Genomic DNA, 20,382 nt, shown 5'->3' with positions numbered 1-20,382 from the left:
AGGTAGGAGAGTTCAGAGTTCAGAGGCTTGGATGGATCAGAGGTAGTCCTTTAGGGGGACAGTATAGGGGTGCCTAGAAGTTAATGTCAGCCCCACAGGCTCATAGTTATTCAGGAAAGGTTGTCAGAGGGTTCTAGCTCTTGTGAGCGAGTTTAGTAGTCAGGTTAGGGAATCAGCCTCAGTACCCGTTGCTAGTAAGTACTAGATGTTTCCCAGGCGAGCTGTCAGGTTTACCATCTGTCAGGGAGTCAGAGTTGGAATAGGAGTGGTATCTGGACGCGGAACCATTTCTTTCCGTCCCCTACAGGGTGGCACCTGCAAAGAAAGAGAGAGAGAGAGAGAGAGAGAGAGAGAGTTAAGAGTAGTAAAGAGGTTTGGCAGCTAAGGGTTTTATCCGACCTAGTACCTCACCCTGGAATGTTCCAGAGTTGTTGTGGGAAACGAAGGATGAATCCTTGAGTTTTTTAGTAACTTTAAGCGGTTATCAGGTAGTCCTAGTTCGAATTGATCTTGTAACGACCCGAAAATCGGACCGCTACCGGCGCTAGGATCCAGATCGGCTTAAGGCCGCCGGGACCCGTAGTAAGCCTGACATGTAACCTGTAAACCTGTTTAATCCCATACATGATCAACAATCATACATAAAAATTTAAAACTTTTCTTTCATACATTCTATCATACACCAAACTCAACCTGTGCATGCACTGAACATATACATAATCATAAACTTGACCCCTCAGTGGGATCTCATCAATGCCCCCAATGGGTGGCATAACAAGTGTTGAGTTGGCTAAACATAGTCATCAATAAACATTTAGATCATGTATCAAAAAGGGATTACAATATACTATGGTCAAGCACACTTCTAACCTCAATATCATTACATTACATATCCAAACATCATTATAAAATCTGTCATGTCCACTTTCTAACTATTACATGCATAAGACTTCAGTACTCTTCTTGACTTCTCTGTCTAACCCGTACCTGCAAACCTGGGGAATTTGGGAGAGGGGTGAGCTACTAGAGCCCAGTGAGCAGAATCATAAAGCATTTAAAACGCATGCTATCATGGAATGTATCACATCACAACTAATCATATCAAGGATGAACTTGTCACCATTTAGCCCTCTACATATTCCAATCATGCCAGGGGCGTAGTGCAGGCCACACCTGGTCTTTCCCTTATACATAACATAACATAACATACATAATCCATGGTGCCGGGGGCGTAGTGCAGGCCACGTCCGGTCTTTCTCTTACATAGTGCCAGGGGCGTAGTGCAGGCCACGTCTGGACTTCCATGTCATATCATCATGTCATAACATATGAGGGCTAATGGATCATTCAACATTCATCCACATCAACAACATATTATGCAATGCAACATATTCGTGATTTCTAATGCAAACAACCTAAAATATCACATGGCATCCGTGATGCATGAACATGCTCAAAACTGATTTATTTATTTAAAAGCATAAGATTTATTCCACTCACCTCTGTCTAGCTCTGACACTGACTGAAGCAGCTGACTCACTGCTGAGGTCCTCGGTTCCTCGGGTCCGAACCTACACAGGTGGACTCAAATGAGGGACCAACATACTATAACATAACTCTAAAACATCCCCCAAAAACCCTCTAAAACTCCTCAAAACATTCATGCAAAACATGCAAAGGAAGGCTGGACAGGGCACTTTCGGCTGCAGGTTCGGCGGCCGAAAGTCCCTCCAGAGCCGAAAGTCAGGCAGGTTCAGCGGCACCTTCGGCGGCCGAAACTCCCAGACAGAGGCGAAACTCATGCATGTTCGGCGGCACTTTCGGCGGCCGAAACTCCCAGACAGAGACGAAAGTCTCCTTTCGGGGGCAAGCTTCGGCAGCCAAAGGCTGCCTCCACAAGAGGGTTCGGCGGCTGAAAGTCCCTTCGGCTGCCGAACCTGGTTTCTCCCAAAGGGCAGAAACTTGGTTCAAACATGCACAAATGCCTCCAAACTCAAACCTTCATGCATTTAGCTCAACCAAAACATGCATACAAGCTCCTAGGGGTCTCAAACTACCTTAAACCCCAACTACAACACATCAAACGCACAACACAAGCCACATTGCTCAAAAACTCATCAAAAACTCATAAACTCAACATAAGCTTACTCATGCATTTTCTACCCCATGAACTTCATAAAACTTACTTAAAACATACAATGAGCTTAAGATCGGCTCTTACCTCTTGAAGATCGAGAGAGAGACGACCTAAAACTCGGAGGTGGGAGAGATGGGGTTCTTGAACCTCCAAGCTCCAAAACTTTGCTCAAAAGCTCAAATCTTCAAAACAAAGTCAAAACAAATGAAAAACTTGAAAGATCTAGAGGACAAACATCAAAGATCGGTGAGGGACGGCGGAGAGCTTACCTTGGCCGAAAATGGGGAAAAAGCTCGCCCGTTTTCGGCTAAGGGACCCTTTTATAGTGGCTGTCCAGGCCACGTTCGGGGGCCGAATGTGCCTCCGCATGCATGCCATGTTCGGCGGCCGAACTTGAGGTTCGGCGGCCGAACCTGGACTTTCCTCAACCTATGCCTTCGGGGGCCTAAGGCACACCCGAAATGCCTGCATGTTCGGCGGCCGAACTTGAGGTTCGGCGGCCGAACCTGGATTTTCCTCCAAGGTTGTTTTTATTCAAAAACTCATTTCCTCTTTACTTAAAATCATCAAAAACATTAAAACATTTCATGAAAACATGGTTTTACCCTCCTAGAGGTCTCCGACATCCGAGATTCCACCGGGCTGTAGGAATTCCGATACCGGAGTCTAGCCGGGTATTACATTCTCCCCCCCTTAAGAACATTCATCCCTGAATGTTCCTCAACTAGCACATAGCATGGCATACACATAACATACACATAAAACACATAAGAGGCTAACCTTAGAAAAGATAAGGGTATTGCTGGAGCATGGACTCCCGTGTCTCCCAAGTGCATTCTTCTATATTGTGGTGGTTCCACAGGACTTTCACCATTGGGATTTCCTTGTTTCTTAGCTTTCTGATCTGGGTGTCTATGATCCGTACTGGCTGTTCAACATAGGTGAGATCCTCTTGGACCTCCACATCAGGCTCACTAAGAACCTTGCTCGGATCTGACACAAACTTCCTTAACATTGAAACATGGAAAACCGGATGGATTCTTGCCATTGAAGCAGGCAAATCTAGCTTGTACGACACATTCCCAATCTTCTGCAAGATTTCAAAGGGTCCGATGTATCGTGGGGCTAGTTTACCTTTCTTCCCAAAGAAAACCACTCCTTTCATTAGAGACACCTTGAGCAATACCAGATCCCCCTCCTGAAACTCTACCTGTCTTCTGCGGATGTCTGCATAACTCTTCTGTCTGCTTGCAGCAGTCTTGATTCTCTCTCTGATTATGGGTACCACCCTGCTGGTGATCTCTACTAGCTCAGGTCCTGCCAAGGCCTTTTCTCCAACTTCCTCCCAGCAAACAGGTGACCTGCACTTCCTCCCATATAAGGCTTCATACGGAGCCATCCCAATGCTAGCATGATGGCTGTTATTGTAGGCAAACTCCACCAAAGGTAGATGCTGCCTCCAAGAACCGCCAAAGTCCAGCACACACATCCTAAGCATATCCTCGATAGTCTGGATGGTCCTTTCGGACTGTCCGTCCGTCTGGGGGTGGAAGGCAGTGCTGAAATCCAACCTAGTACCCATGGCATTCTGCAGACTCCGCCAAAATCTGGAGGTGAACTGGGGCCCTCTATCCGACACTATTGAAACAGGAACCCCATGCAGCCTGACGATCTCATCAACATACACCTGCGCCAACTTGTCCACAGAATAGCCACTCCTGACAGGGATGAAGTGAGCAGATTTGGTGAGTCTGTCCACAATCACCCATATGGAGTCCAATCTGTTGGACGTCGCCGGTAACCCCACTATGAAGTCCATAGCTATATTCTCCCATTTCCACTCTGGAATAGGTAGCGGGTTAAGCATTCCAGCCGGCTTCTGATGTTCCAGCTTCACCCTCTGACACACTTCGCAGGCTGACACAAACTGTGCCACTTCTTTCTTCATCGCTGGCCACCAATAAACTTTCTTCAGATCTTGATACATCTTGGTGGCTCCCGGGTGAACGCTGTATCTTGCATTATGAGCCTCCCTCATAATGTCTCCTTTTAGCCCTATGTCATCTGGTACACACAAACGACTCCCATAGCGGAGGATCCCCTTACTGTCAAATCTGAACTCACTGTCTTTGCCTGACTGAACAGTCCTGGCAATCTTCACTAACTCCGGGTCCTCATGCTGTTTCTGAGCCACTTGCTCCAAAAACACAGGTGTCACTTTCATCTGGGCCACTAAAGCACCTGTACCAGACAACTCCAACTGTAGACCTTCCTCAACGAGCTTGTAAAACTCCTTCACCACTGGTCTCCTCTCTGCCGTGATATGGGATAGACTGCCTAGTGACTTCCGGCTTAGGGCGTCTGCTACGACATTCGCCTTACCCGGATGATACTGAATCTTGCAATCATAGTCACTCAGCAGCTCTACCCATCTCCTCTGTCTCAAGTTCAAATCTCGTTGACTCAGGATGTACTGCAGGCTCTTATGATCTGTAAAGATCTCACATTTTACCCCATAGAGGTAGTGCCTCCACATCTTGAGCGCAAAGATTACTGCTGCCATCTCAAGGTCATGTGTGGGGTAATTCAACTCATGCTTCTTTAGCTGCCTAGAAGCATAAGCAATCACCCTCTCACTCTGCATCAGTACACAACCCAGTCCCACACGGGACGCATCACAAAAGACTATAAAGTCCTCATCACTAGATGACAGAGCTAAAACTGGTGCTGAAGTCAACCTCTTCTTAAGCTCTTCAAAACTCTCTTCGCACTGGTCGGTCCACAGAAACTTCTGATTCTTCCTGGTTAGTCTGGTCAGAGGAGCTGCTATTTTCGAGAAGTCCTGAACGAACCTCCTGTAGTAACCTGCCAAACCCAAGAAACTCCTGATCTCCGTCACTGAAGTGGGTCTAGGCCAGTTAGCCACAGTTTCTGTCTTCTTGGGGTCCACCTCTATTCCATTCTCTGACACTACATGCCCCAAAAAGGACATGCTCCTCAGCCAGAACTCACACTTGGAGAACTTGGCATACAAGCCATGTTCCCTCAAGGTCTGCAGAACCAACCTCAGATGATGGGCATGCTCCTCTGCATTCCTGGAATACACTAAGATATCATCTATGAAGACAATAACAAAGTGATCCAGGTACTGACTAAACACTCTGTTCATGAGATCCATGAATGCTGCAGGGGCGTTAGTTAACCCGAACGGCATTACAAGGAACTCAAAATGCCCATATCTGGTCCTGAAAGCCGTCTTTGGCACATCCTCATCTCTGATCCTCAGCTGATGGTACCCAGATCTCAGATCTATTTTGGAGAAACAACCCGCTCCTGCTAGCTGGTCGAATAGATCGTCGATCCTTGGCAAAGGGTACTTGTTCTTGGTAGTGACTTTGTTCAACTGTCTGTAGTCGATACAAAGTCTAAAGGATCCATCCTTCTTTCTGACAAACAAGACTGGAGCACCCCAGGGTGAGGTACTCGGTCGAATGAAGCCCTTGTCTACCAGCTCTTGCAACTGTTCTTTCAATTCCTTCAACTAGGCTGGAGCCATCCTGTAGGGAGGGATAGAGATCGGTCGAGTTCCAGGCATCAATTCTATCTCGAACTCTATCTCCCTAGCAGGTGGTAAACCTGGCAGCTCGTCTGGGAAGACGTCTAGAAACTCTCTAACCACTGGCACCGAGGCGGGCTCTCTAACCTGACTGCTAAGCTCTCTCACATGAGCCAAATACCCCTGACATCCCCTTCTAAGCAACCTACGAGCCTGAAGAGCTGATATCAGACCTCTAGGTGTACCCCTCCTGTCTCCTCTGAAGACTACCTCTGACCCATCCTGACCTCTGAACCTGACTACCTTGTCCCTGCAGTCCAAGGTAGCACCATGGGTAGATAACCAGTCCATCCCTAGAATGACGTCAAAATCTATCAAGTCTAGAACCACAAGGTCGGCGGACAAGCATCTTCCCTCAACAAACACAGGACTATACTGGCAGACTGACTCTGCCACTGATGGATCACACTTGGGTCCACTGACCCAGAGAGGACACTCTAACTCAGAGATCATCAACCCTAACCTCTGGACGGCTCTCGGTGCAATAAAAGAGTGAGATGCGCCCGGGTCCATCAAGGCATACACATCTGAACAACCAATGACTAAGTTACCTGCCACCACGGTGTTAGATGCGTCTACCTCCTACTGAGTCATCGTGAAGATCCGTGCTGGAGCTGATGGACCTTCACCTCTGAAACCCGCTGAAGAAGAGGCTGTCCCTCTCTCCCTGCCTCTGCCACTGGCTTGAGTCATGGCTGAAGCTGCTGGCTGCGCTACACTTCTTGAAGCTGTCTGCTGGGACTGAGCCATCGGGACTGCTCTTGGACATTCTCGAGCCATATGCCCCTCCTGACCACATCTGTAACAGGCTGTCGTCCCGAACCGACATACTCCCTTGTGTGGCTTACCACACCTTGCACAAACTGCATTATCCGCACCAGAGCTTGAGCCACTTCCTAGTCCCAGACTGGACTTAACCTTATTCCAGAACTTGTTCTTCTTAGACTTCCTGGGACCTCTGTCCCACTTCTTGCTACCTGAAGCTGCTGCACTCATTGAAGAAGAGCCTGGGGTCATAGAACCAGAAGGCTGTGCCACTGACTGCTTAACTGTCCCCTGAACGATGGCACTGGCCTCCATTTTTCGGTCCATATCCACTATGGCATGGAAGCTCTCCCTATCTGCTGACTGGATCAAGGAGGAATATCTGGAGTGGAGTTTCATGATATACCTCCTTGACCTTTTCTGGTCCGAGTCAAGGTTTTGCCCTGCAAATGGCAACAGCTCCAAGAATCTGTCTGTGAACTCCTCTACACCCATCTCATCAGTCTGCCTCAACTGCTCGAACTCTATCATCTTCAGCTCCCTTGAACTATCTGGGAAAGCCCATCCTGCAAACTCGTTTGCAAACTCCTCCCAAGACATGCTATCCACTTTCGGGTTCACATAATTCTTGAACCACTCTCGTGCCTTCTTGCACTTAAGTGTGAACCCAGCCATCTGAATGGCTCTACTATCATCAGCCCCAATCTCATCTGTGATCACCTTGACCCTCTCAAGATACACAAACGGGTCATCCCCTTTTTCATACTGGGGATGTAATACCCGGCTAGTTCAGACATCAGAATTCTACCATCCGGTGAAATTCGAGGATGTCAGAGATTTCTAGAAGGGTAAGAATGAAGGTTTTCTAAAAGGTTTGAAGGTATTTTGAAGGTTTTGAATCAAACCGGATTTGATTTTGAAAAGAAAAGACCATGGGGACATTTGGCAGATTCGGCCCCCGAATGTTAAAGTTCGGCCGCCGAAAGTGATAGAGTTTCGGCCCCCGAATGTTAAGTTCGGCCCCCGAAAGTTGTATGGTTTTGCATGCCGTTTCGGCAGTCGAAACTGGGGTGGTCGGCTAAGTTGTACATGCTCCTCAGTCCGTGGTTTGGCTAGCTGTTGCCTCCAGATCATGGCTAGGGGTTAAGCCACGTCTCCCATGACTCATCTGCAAGCTTTTATCAGCGTAGGCAGAGGGTTTGGTCATTTTGCGAAGGGTTTGAACGTTTTGAGAGAAAAGTGAGAGTTTTGAAGGTTTGAAGCTTTGGAGGAGGAGTTGCTGAGTTTGGTTGTTCCTCTTCTGAGGTAAGGTTTAATGAACTTTTAACAGCTTTTAAAGAAGGAGTAGAGAGTTTATGCATGAGTTGCATGCTTAGGGTAGTTTTGATATGTTTATGGCGAAGTTTGATTACATGTTATGCTTGTTATTTTGTTGGGGTTAGTAGGTAGTTTTGGACCCCTTGGTTCATATACATATGTATATGTGAGTTGAGAAGTGAGTTATGCATGATAGAGTAGAGTTAGTGCTTGGCAGAATGTGTTGTGCACGAAGCTGAGTGCATGAAGAACTCAGGTTCGGCAGCCGAAGAAGGATTCGGCCGCCGAACATCTTGAAGGGTAGCTTAGGTTGCCACAGCTTGCGCCTGAGTGCCTTGAGGTTCGATTCTATTTAGGGGCTTCGGCCGCCGAAAGAAGAGATTCGGCCGCCGAAGGTATGCCAGTTTCGGTTCTGTTCAGGACATTCGGCCGCCGAACCTGCCGCCGAATGTGTTCTGTCCAGCTTATCTTGTGCATGTTTATGTGTTTGTTTTCAGAGGTTCAGAGGGGATTATAGGGGATTGTTTAAGAGTTATGATAGAATATGTTTGACACCTCATTCGAGTCCATTTGATTCAGGATTGGACCCGAGAGATCGAGGAGGTCACCAGAGTTAGAGGTTGCAGAGTCAGGTCAGTATCTGCTAGAGGAGCAGAGGTGAGTAGAATTCAACTTAAAGTTTTATATTACAGTAACCGAATGTTTGAGCATAGTTCATGCATCATGAATGCTATGATTTATATCAGGGTGATTGCATTAGAATCACGAAGATGTTGCATTGCATAGTTATCTGTTAATGTGAGTAAATGCTGAATGATCCAATAGTCCCAGACAGATATAGAGACTCCAGGACCCCATTCCATGGCCTGGTACGTTTATAATAATACAGAGAAGCCAGGACCTCATCAATGGCCTGGTGGATTAAGAAAGTCAGGACCTCATCAATGGCCTGGCAGAGTAATAAGAATAAATGAATGTTTGTATGTATGCATGACAGGAAGACCAGGACCCCAGTAGATGGCCTGGCACGATATAGATAGTGGGACTATGTGGTGACAGGTTTATACATTGACAGTAGAGGATTAGACCAAGGCGACTTCAATAGCCCGTCGAGGGAGTTTTGAGGTCATGTCTAACCAGATGATTGGACCAAGGCGACATCAATAGCCCGTCGAGGGAGTTTTGATGTCATGTCTAATCAAAGATGAGGAATGCATTGAGCTGTGACATACTGCATTGATAGTGTGTATGAATGAACTGTTTTCAGTGTTTCTACTCACTGGGCTTTATAGCTCATCCCTTTCCCTTAATCCCAGTTTTGCAGGTTCAGGTTAGCTGGGAAGTGAAAAAGCAACAGAGTAAAGGCTTCAGTATTGCATGTGTAATAGAGTAGTGGACATGATGTAAAGAAAGAGATATTGTAAAATGATGTAATAGATAGTAAGTTAATGTGTATATGAGATAGAATGTGCTTTTGCCTATAGTATGAGTATGTTGATCCCTTGAGTATATACATGTATCCTGTTTATAGTTTCTTGATGAGAAATGAGTCAGACCAGACTTAATAGATGTTGTGTTTTGAAAACCCAGTGACATATATCAGATACAGAGGAAAGACCAGGTTTGATTCCTGTGATCCATAGAGAGGCCATTAGGGAAGACCGGGTTTGATTCCTGTGACCCTGTGGTAGCCAAGTTAACTTATGATATGCTGACCTTTATAGAGTGGGTTCTATGCTGCAGAGCGCATAGTGCATGGAGGTTACTTGGTAGAGCATCACTGGTTAGCCCCTGAGGGGTAGTTCAGACTAGTATATCTGAGCATTGGTTCATATGATTGGACCTACAGAGTGTTTTAAAGGTTAAGTCTGGTAGTTTTAACGAAAAGTTTTAAAGAGTAGGAATTTAAGTCGGATCATGTATGGGATTTTATCAGGTACACAGAGTTCATAGCAGGCTTACTACGGGTCTAGGCAGGCTTACTACGGGTCTAGGCGGCCTTAAGCCGATCTGGATCCTAGTGCCATAACAACTCGGGCCGTTACTGAGGGGTACCGGTTTCCGGGACGTTACAGATTGGTATCAGAGCATAGGGCCTCATAAGTACGGTGTGTTGAGCATTTTTGTTCAAGGATTAGAGATATCTCACATCGGAAAGAGGTTGGTCTAGAGGTGATAGAAAGGCAAAGCACAATAAGGGAAATCATGTCCACTGAGATAGGAAGTTGTTTTGCATGCTGATGTGTAATGCTCATGAATATAAGCATGAGTATTATTGTTATGCTTTGTACGCATGTATATATTGTACGTTCATGTGTTTTTCATATGAACTTTATGTTTGCTACTAACTGTTCTTATGTGTTGTTCCTCAGGAAAGCTATAGGAGAGCTAAGATGAGTCGATCTATAGAATCAGACCCATCTGACGGATCTTTTGAGGAGAGTAGAGAAGAAATAAATCTAGAGGAAATATTAGGAGACCAGAGAGAGATAGAAGTAGATGTACAGAGAAGAGATGTAGGTGTACAAGTGCATATAGAAGAAGAAGATGTCCAGACTCAGGAGACTAAAATGTCAGGTGTAGGAGAGGAGGAGCTCTCCACTTGGAGTACAGCTACCTCGAGAAGAGTGACATGGGGAAGAACTTTGCGTAAGAAAAAGAGCAGATTCTGGAAGAAAGAGTTAGGGACTAGTGGAGCTGGTCCGAGTATTGGTCAAGGCAAACCAAAGTGTGAGAGATGTGGAAAGCTGCATAGAGGAGTTTGTCTTGCAGGGACAACTAGATGTTTTAGGTGTGGTCAAGAGGGGCATAAGATGTGTGAGTGTCCCACAGACAGATTAGCTCAGGATAGTAGACAAGAAAAAGAGGTTGATACATCTGACACAGAACTGCCAGGTATGGTCATTCATTTTTCTTTGCATGAGGTGTTTATTTGTGAACCAGAGTGAAATATCATTTTTATGATAAGGGTAAGAGGTAAATAGATAAAGATTCAGAGGAAAAGGAAAAGTTAAAGGGTAGTGAAGCAGAAAAGAGTTAGAGGTCAGTAAGCTAAAGAAAGAGAGAGAGAATTGTTATGAGATATGATGGTCTCAGGTTTTCATAAACCCAGGTATAGTGAGAATTGATTTCTCAAGAAAGGATAAGATAGCTCAGAGTAAGAAGAAAAGAAAAGGAAAGTAGAGTATAAAGAAAGAGATTAGAATCAGTCTGGGATTAGATGGTAGTTGAGGCAGAGGAAGAGAGTAAGTCTCTTTAGAGGATTCCCGAGGGAAGTTCCATTAGCTTCGGCTTGGATCTTCACCCTGATGTAGTAAGGCTAACACATCATACACGGTGACATCAGATACGTTCACTTAGAAGTGTTCAGATGTGTATGCTATTGGTTTCGACCCCAGTGTTTCGCTTTCCTTGTTGTTGTGAGCCATTGATAAGAGGGGATTTGATGACTTCTGGGCGTAGAGTGTTTTTTCGTAGAGTCAGTAAACCTGAGTATGATCCGTCTGATGCAGAGTCAGATAGTACAGTTCAGAGTTTGTACAGAGTAGGCGATGCGATCCAGCTGACCTTATGGGTCTAAGGGTGACTGATGATGTCAACCTAGGGCGGATTGGCTAGCTACTCATATTACTACCTGTGTCCACAGAGACAAGGTAGGAGAGTTCAGAGGCAAGGATGGATCACAGTTAGTCCTTAAGAAAGGACAGAGTATAGGAGGACAGAGTATAGTGTAGATGCCTAGACGTTTGAGATCAGTCCTACAGGCTCATCGTTATACAGGAAAGGTTGTCAGAGGGTTATCTTAGCTCTTGTGAGCAAGTTGTCAGGACAGGGAATCAGCCTCAGTGCCCTTTACTAGAGAGAGTTCTAGGTGTTTCCCAGATTAGTTGTCAGGTTTTCCATCTGTTAAGGAGTTAGAGTTGAGAATAGGAGTGGTTTCTGGACGCGGAACCATTTCTTTCCTTCTACCCTACAGGATGGCACCTGCAGAGAGAAAGAGATAGAGAAAGAAAGAGAGTTGAAAGAGTAGAGTAGAAGCTTAGTAGATAAAGATTTTATCCGACTTAGTACCTCACCCTGGAATGCTCCAGTGTTATGGTGGAAAACGAAGGATAGACTCTTGAGATTTTGTTATACCTGTTTCCAGTTAACAAGATCACTACTAAGTAGTTATCGGTGTTCCTAGACAGGATTGATGATCTAGTAGAACAGTCAGTAGGAACTGGTTGTGATTCCAATGTGATTAGGGATTGGATTTACAGATTGGTATGATCAGAGTACAGATTTGAGTAGTACCTGTTGAGTTCGAAATTAAGTTAGTTTGAGAAAGAAGAGGAAAGGCGGGCAAGGATTAGGAGTACAGGTTGGTATCGAACCTTCAGAGGAGTATATTGCCTGTTGAGAATTAAAGAGATAAATTAGTGAAGATGAAAAGAGAAAGAGAAGAGTAAGGATCAGAATAGCGCAGCGAAAGCTGTGGAGTTTAGAAAACGGTTATGAGTATGAACTCAGATCAGGAGAATCGCGGTATAGATTCTCTCTTTCGAGAGAAGTGATAGGCTTTCCTTGCTTATCTGTTTGTTTTTACCATTCGAGGACGAATGTTTTGTAAGGGGGGAAGATTGTAATACTCGGCTAGTTCAGACATCAGAATTCTACCATCCGGTGAAATTCGAGGATGTCAGAGATTTCTAGAAGGGTAAGAATGAAGGTTTTCTAAAAGGTTTGAAGGTATTTTGAAGGTTTTGAATCAAACCGGATTTGATTTTGAAAAGAAAAGACCATGGGGACATTTGGCAGATTCAGCCCCCGAATGTTAAAGTTCGGCCGCCGAAAGTGATAGAGTTTCGGCCCCCGAATGTTAAGTTCGGCCCCCGAAAGTTGCATGGTTTTGCATGCCGTTTCGGCAGTCGAAACTGGGGTGGTCGGCTAAGTTGTACATGCTCCTCAGTCCGTGGTTTGGCCAGCTGTTGCCTCCAGATCATGGCTAGGGGTTAAGCCACGTCTCCCATGACTCATCTGCAAGCTTTTATCAGCGTAGGCAGAGGGTTTGGTCATTTTGCGAAGGGTTTGAACGTTTTGAGAGAAAAGTGAGAGTTTTGAAGGTTTGAAGCTTTGGAGGAGGAGTTGCTGAGTTTGGTTGTTCCTCTTCTGAGGTAAGGTTTAATGAACTTTTAACAGCTTTTAAAGAGGGAGTAGAGAGTTTATGCATGAGTTGCATGCTTAGGGTAGTTTTGATATGTTTATGGCGAAGTTTGATTACATGTTATGCTTGTTGTTTTGTTGGGGTTAGTAGGTAGTTTTGGACCCCTTGGTTCATATACATATGTATATGTGAGTTGAGAAGTGAGTTATGCATGATAGAGTAGAGTTAGTGCTTGGCAGAATGTGTTGTGCACGAAGCTGAGTGCATGAAGAACTCAGGTTCGGCAGCCGAAGAAGGATTCGGCCGCCGAACATCTTGAAGGGTAGCTTAGGTTGCCACAGCTTGCGCCTGAGTGCCTTGAGGTTCGATTCTGTTTAGGGGCTTCGGCCGCCGAAAGAAGAGATTCGGCCGCCGAAGGTATGCCAGTTTCGGTTCTGTTCAGGACATTCGGCCGCCGAACCTGCCGCCGAATGTGTTCTGTCCAGCTTATCTTGTGCATGTTTATGTGTTTGTTTTCAGAGGTTCAGAGGGGATTATAGGGGATTGTTTAAGAGTTATGATAGAATATGTTTGACACCTCATTCGAGTCCATTTGATTCAGGATTGGACCCGAGAGATCGAGGAGGTCACCAGAGTTAGAGGTTGCAGAGTCAGGTCAGTATCTGCTAGAGGAGCAGAGGTGAGTAGAATTCAACTTAAAGTTTTATATTACAGTAACCGAATGTTTGAGCATAGTTCATGCATCATGAATGCTATGATTTATATCAGGGTGATTGCATTAGAATCACGAAGATGTTGCATTGCATAGTTATCTGTTAATGTGAGTAAATGCTGAATGATCCAATAGTCCCAGACAGATATAGAGACTCCAGGACCCCATTCCATGGCCTGGTACGTTTATAATAATACAGAGAAGCCAGGACCTCATCAATGGCCTGGTGGATTAAGAAAGTCAGGACCTCATCAATGGCCTGGCAGAGTAATAAGAATAAATGAATGTTTGTATGTATGCATGACAGGAAGACCAGGACCCCAGTAGATGGCCTGGCACGATATAGATAGTGGGACTATGTGGTGACAGGTTTATACATTGACAGTAGAGGATTAGACCAAGGCGACTTCAATAGCCCGTCGAGGGAGTTTTGAGGTCATGTCTAACCAGATGATTGGACCAAGGCGACATCAATAGCCCGTCGAGGGAGTTTTGATGTCATGTCTAATCAAAGATGAGGAATGCATTGAGCTGTGACATACTGCATTGATAGTGTGTATGAATGAACTGTTTTCAGTGTTTCTACTCACTGGGCTTTATAGCTCATCCCTTTCCCTTAATCCCAGTTTTGCAGGTTCAGGTTAGCTGGGAAGTGAAAAAGCAACAGAGTAAAGGCTTCAGTATTGCATGTGTAATAGAGTAGTGGACATGATGTAAAGAAAGAGATATTGTAAAATGATGTAATAGATAGTAAGTTAATGTGTATATGAGATAGAATGTGCTTTTGCCTATAGTATGAGTATGTTGATCCCTTGAGTATATACATGTATCCTGTTTATAGTTTCTTGATGAGAAATGAGTCAGACCAGACTTAATAGATGTTGTGTTTTGAAAACCCAGTGACATATATCAGATACAGAGGAAAGACCAGGTTTGATTCCTGTGATCCATAGAGAGGCCATTAGGGAAGACCGGGTTTGATTCCTGTGACCCTGTGGTAGCCAAGTTAACTTATGATATGCTGACCTTTATAGAGTGGGTTCTATGCTGCAGAGCGCATAGTGCATGGAGGTTACTTGGTAGAGCATCACTGGTTAGCCCCTGAGGGGTAGTTCAGACTAGTATATCTGAGCATTGGTTCATATGATTGGACCTACAGAGTGTTTTAAAGGTTAAGTCTGGTAGTTTTAACGAAAAGTTTTAAAGAGTAGGAATCTAAGTCGAATCATGTATGGGATTTTATCAGGTACACAGAGTTCATAGCAGGCTTACTACGGGTCTAGGCGGCCTTAAGCCGATCTGGATCCTAGTGCCATAACAACTCGGGCCGTTACTGAGGGGTACCGGTTTCCGGGGCGTTACAGGGGAGCACCCAACTTCATGTAGTCGGTCATCTTGACCTTGCTCCCACTGGCTGAGCTAGGTCTAGAAGGTTGAGTAACTGGGGCTGCTGGTTCTGCTGGAGGAGGAGGAGGTGCAGCATCCCCTGGGGTAGGGTTTGCTGGATTTGGATAGTAAGGTGGAGGTGGATATATTGGGTACTGTGGGTATGGTGGGTAATAAGGTGGGTATGGCATCTGTGTGGGATAAGGGCTAAAGCTATGGTAATCCGATGTGCCTCCCATCGAATACCCAGGGTTTTGTGAGAAGGGTGGGTAGTAAGGTGGCTGAAAAAATCCAGACGCCTGAGTGCCTCCTTGGGATTCCCCCACTCCCTCTTCTGACATGCTAACTCCCAAACTGCCATCCCTCCTCTGCTCTATATCCATATCATCCCCCATGTCCTCAGACACTCCTCCTTGAACTGTTTCTCTGACTGATCTGCTTCTACCCAGATCCAAAGACCTTCTAGGGTCTCTTACTGCTCTTTCTCGGTTAGACCTACTAGACATTGCCCTAGGCAATGCTGGAGGACGGGCGCTCGTGCCCTCATCCTCAGGTGGTACTCCAGTCAATCTTGCTGATCGACGAGTTCCTCTCATCCTGTTTTCTGAAAAACAGTACACATCATATAAACATTAGCATCATATGGTTCATGTGGGCACACATGAACCCGCATCACACATCATAGCATATCATTAATGCACATGCATATAATCATGGCATTTCACATCATCATACAAGACAGGACTCCACATCCTATCCTAGTGGACATGATCTTCCTATTGTGCTTGACCTTCTATAACATCTATGAGCCCGACACTCTAGGTCCGACCATATGAACCTAGGGCTCTGATACCATTCTGTAATGACCCGAAAATCGGACCGCTACCGGCGCTAGGATCCAGATCGGCTTAAGGCCGCCGGGACCCGTAGCAAGCCTGACATGTAACCTGTAAACCTGTTTAATCCCATACATGATCAACAATCATACATAAAAATTTAAAACTTTTCTTTCATACATTCTATCATACACCAAACTCAACCTGTGCATGCACTGAACATATACATAATCATAAACTTGACCCCTCAGTGGGATCTCATCAATGCCCCCAATGAGTGGCATAACAAGTGTTGAGTTGGCTAAACATAGTCATCAATAAACATTTAGATCATGTATCAAAAAGGGATTACAATATACTATGGTCAAGCACACTTCTAACCTCAATATCATTACATTACATATCCAAACATCATTATGCAATCTGTCATGTACACTTTCTAACTATTACATGCATAAGACTTCATTACTCTTCTTGACTTCTCTGTCTAACCCGTACCTGCAAACCTGGGGAATTTGGGAGAGGGGTGAGCTACTAGAGCCCAGTGAGCAGAATCATAAAGCATTTAAAATGCATGCTATCATGGAATGTATCACATCACAACTAATCATATCAAGGATGAACTTGTCACCATTTAGCCCTCTACATATTCCAATCATGCCAGGGGCGTAGTGCAGGCCACACCTGGTCTTTCCCTTATACATAACATAACATAACATACATAATCCATGGTGCCGGGGGCGTAGTGCAGGCCACGTCCGGTCTTTCTCTTACATAGTGCCAGGGGCGTAGTGCAGGCTACGTCTGGACTTCCATATCATATCATCATGTCATAACATATGAGGGCTAATGGATCATTCAACATTCATCCACATCAACAACATATTATGCAATGCAACATATTCATGATTTCTAATGCAAACAACCTAAAATATCACATGGCATCCGTGATGCATGAACATGCTCAAAACTGATTTATTTATTTAAAAGCATAAGATTTATTCCACTCACCTCTGGCTAGCTCTGACACTGACTGAAGCAGCTGACTCACTGCTGAGGTCCTCGGTTCCTCGGGTCCGAACCTACACAGGTGGACTCAAATGAGGGACCAACATACTATAACATAAATCTAAAACATCCCCCAAAAACCCTCTAAAACTCCTCAAAACATTCATGCAAAACATGCAAAGGAAGGCTGGACAGGGCACTTTCGGCGGCAGGTTCGGCGGCCGAAAGTCCCTCCAGAGCCGAAAGTCAGGCAGGTTCGGCGGCACCTTCGGCGGCCGAAACTCCCAGACAGAGACGAAAGTCTCCTTTCGGGGGCAAGCTTCGGCAGCCGAAGGCTGCCTCCATAAGAGGGTTCGGCGGCCGAAAGTCCCTTCGGCTGCCGAACCTGGTTTCTCCCAAAGGGCAGAAACTTGGTTCAAACATGCACAAATGCCTCCAAACTCAAACCATCATGCATTTAGCTCAACCAAAACATGCATACAAGCTCCTAGGGGTCTCAAACTACCTTAAACCCCAACTACAACACATCAAACGCACAACACAAGCCACATTGCTCAAAAACTCATCAAAAACTCATAAACTCAACATAAGCTTACTCATGCATTTTCTACCCCATGAACTTCATAAAACTTACTTAAAACATACAATGAGCTTAAGATCGGCTCTTACCTCTTGAAGATCGAGAGAGAGACGACCTAAAACTCGGAGGTGGGAGAGATGGGGTTCTTGAACCTCCAAGCTCCAAAACTTTGCTCAAAAGCTCAAATCTTCAAAACAAAGTCAAAACAAATAAAAAACTTGAAAGATCTAGAGGAAAAACATCAAAGATCGGTGAGGGACGGCGGAGAGCTTACCTTGGCCGAAAATGGGGAAAAAGCTCGCCCGTTTTCGGCTAAGTGACCCTTTTATAGTGGCTGTCCAGGCCACGTTCGGGGGCCTAATGTGCCTCCGCATGCATGCCATGTTCGGCGGCCGAACCTGGACTTTCCTCAACCTATGCCTTCAGGGGCCTAAGGCACACCCAAAATGCCTGCATGTTCGGCGGCCGAACTTGAGGTTCGGCGGCCGAACTTGAGGTTCGTCGGCCGAACCTGGATTTTCCTCCAAGGTTGTTTTTATTCAAAAACTCATTTCCTCTTTACTTAAAATCATCAAAAACATTAAAACATTTCATGAAAACATGGTTTTACCCTCCTAGAGGTCTCTGACATCCGTGATTCCACCGGGCGGTAGGAATTCTGATACCGGAGTCTAGCCGGGTATTACAGATCTAGTAGAACAGCTAGTAAGAGCTGATTGTGGTTTTCCTAGATAGATCAAAGATTTGAGTATCCTATTGAGAGTTAGGAAGTGAAAATTAGAAAAGAGATCAGTGGAGAAAAGATGAATAGACAAAAAGGATAAAGATCAGAGTGCGCAGCGGAAGCTGTGGATTTCAGAAGTAGGTTGAGGTCTTGATTGCTTATTTGTTTGTTTTTAACATTCGAGGACGAATGTTTATAAAGGGGGGAAGATTGTAATACCCGGCTAGATCAGGCATCGGAATTCTTACTGTCCGGTGGAATTCGAGGATGTCGGAGTTTTCTAGAAGGGTAAGAGAATAGATTTTCTAAAATGTTTTTAAGTATTTTAAAGATTTTGAATGATATAGGATCGAGTTTTGAAGAGAAAAGACTATGGGGACAATTGCCATGTTCGGCCGCCGAAGGTAATGTTTGGCCGCCGAAAGTGCCTTAAGTTCGGCTTTCGAAACTCCACGTTCAGCCCCCGAACATTGCATGGTTTTGCATGCAGGTTTGGCTGCCGAAGGTGAGTCGGTCAGCCCTCTATATCAGTGCCTCCAGTAGGTGAAATGGATAAGGGTTGCCTTCTTTTCACTTCCTGAGGTGAGGCCACGTTCTCCATGAGTCATGTTCATGGTTTTATCAAATCATGCAAAGGGTTGAGTGTTTTTATGTGGTTTTGAAGGTTTTGAGTTCAAAAGCTAAGGTTTGGTGGTTTGGTGATTTTGAAGAGGAGTTGCTCTAGATTTATGAGTTCATATCGTTCAGCTTCTTGTTATCAAGAGGTAAGTGAAGATTCTGAGCTTCTTTTGAGGGTTTATAGAGGTTTTGTGGAGGTTTTGGGTAGCGATGCATGTTTAGGGTTAAAAGTATGTTTTTGGTGTTTTGATGATGAAAGTATGTTTATGTGTTATGTTTGTTGTTTTTGTTGGGGTTGTAAGTTAGTTTTGGACCCCTTTGTGCATATACTTGAGTGTATGTGTGTTAAAGAGTTGTGATATGCATGTTTTGAGTGTTGGAATGGATTGAGGAGCTTGGTTGTGCACGAAGCTGAGTTCTGGATGAACTCAGGTTCGACAGCCGAAGGTGCATTCGGCCGCCGAACCCCTTAAGAGGTGGCTTTGGCTGCCACAGCTCACCCCCGAGCGTTTTGAGTTTCGACTCTGGAAGGGGGATTCGGCCGCCGAAGGTGCCACCGAAGGTTAGAGACTTTCGTCTCTGGAGTGTGTTTTAGCCCCCGAACCTTGTCCCCGAAAGGGTTCGGCAGCCGAAAGTAGAGATTCGGCCGCCAAAGGTGCTTGAGTTTCGGCTCTGGAGAGGACATTCGGCCGCCGAACCTGCCGCCGAAAGTGTTCTGTCCAGCCTTCTTTTGCATGCTTTATGTGATTGTTTTAAGAGCTTTTTGAGGGATTTTGGGAAGTTGTTTATGAGTTGTTCAGAGTAGGTTTGACACCTCATTCGAGTCCATTTGTGTAGGATTGGACCCGAGAGATCGAGGAGGTCACCAGTGTTAGGTGTTGCAGAGTCAGTTCAGTTTTCTGCTTGAGGAGCAGAGGTGAGTAGAACTAAACTTAATCTTTTATACTGAGAAAATGGAATGCTTTAGCATAGTTCATGCATCATGGATGCCATGTGATGTACTAGGGTGATTGCATTAGAATCACGAATTTAGTGCATTGCATTATTTACTGATAGTGGGGATTGGACCAAGGCGACACCAATAACCCATGATCTATTATGGCTAGATAAGACCTGTGGGAGCTCCATAGGAGGGGCCGGGCGCTAGTCCATGTAGTGACCTGGGAGTCCATAGGGGCCGGGCACCGACAGAGGGAGTTTTGGGTTCATGTCTAATCCGAGATGTGAAATGTTTGTGCTGTGACGCATTTCATGAGAATATATAAGTAATGACGTGTTTTCAGTGTTTCTACTCACTGGGCTTTAGAAGCTCATCCCTTTCCCGTAATCCTAGTTTTGCAGGTTCAGAGTTAGCTGGGAAGTCAAAAGCAGAGTAATAGATAGTAAGATAGTGTGTACATAGTTTAGTATGTGCTTTGCCTAGTGTTTGCTTAATCCCTTGTGTATGCATGTATCCTGTTTTATGTTTCTTGATGAGAAGTGAGTCAAACCAGGCTTAATAGATGTTGTGTTTCGAAAACTCCAGTGAAAAGATAAC

Source organism: Manihot esculenta, chromosome 18 (genome assembly GCF_001659605.2).
Source record: "Manihot esculenta cultivar AM560-2 chromosome 18, M.esculenta_v8, whole genome shotgun sequence".
Lineage (NCBI taxonomy): Eukaryota > Viridiplantae > Streptophyta > Magnoliopsida > Malpighiales > Euphorbiaceae > Manihot > Manihot esculenta.
Note: the sequence above shows the minus strand (reverse complement) of the source record.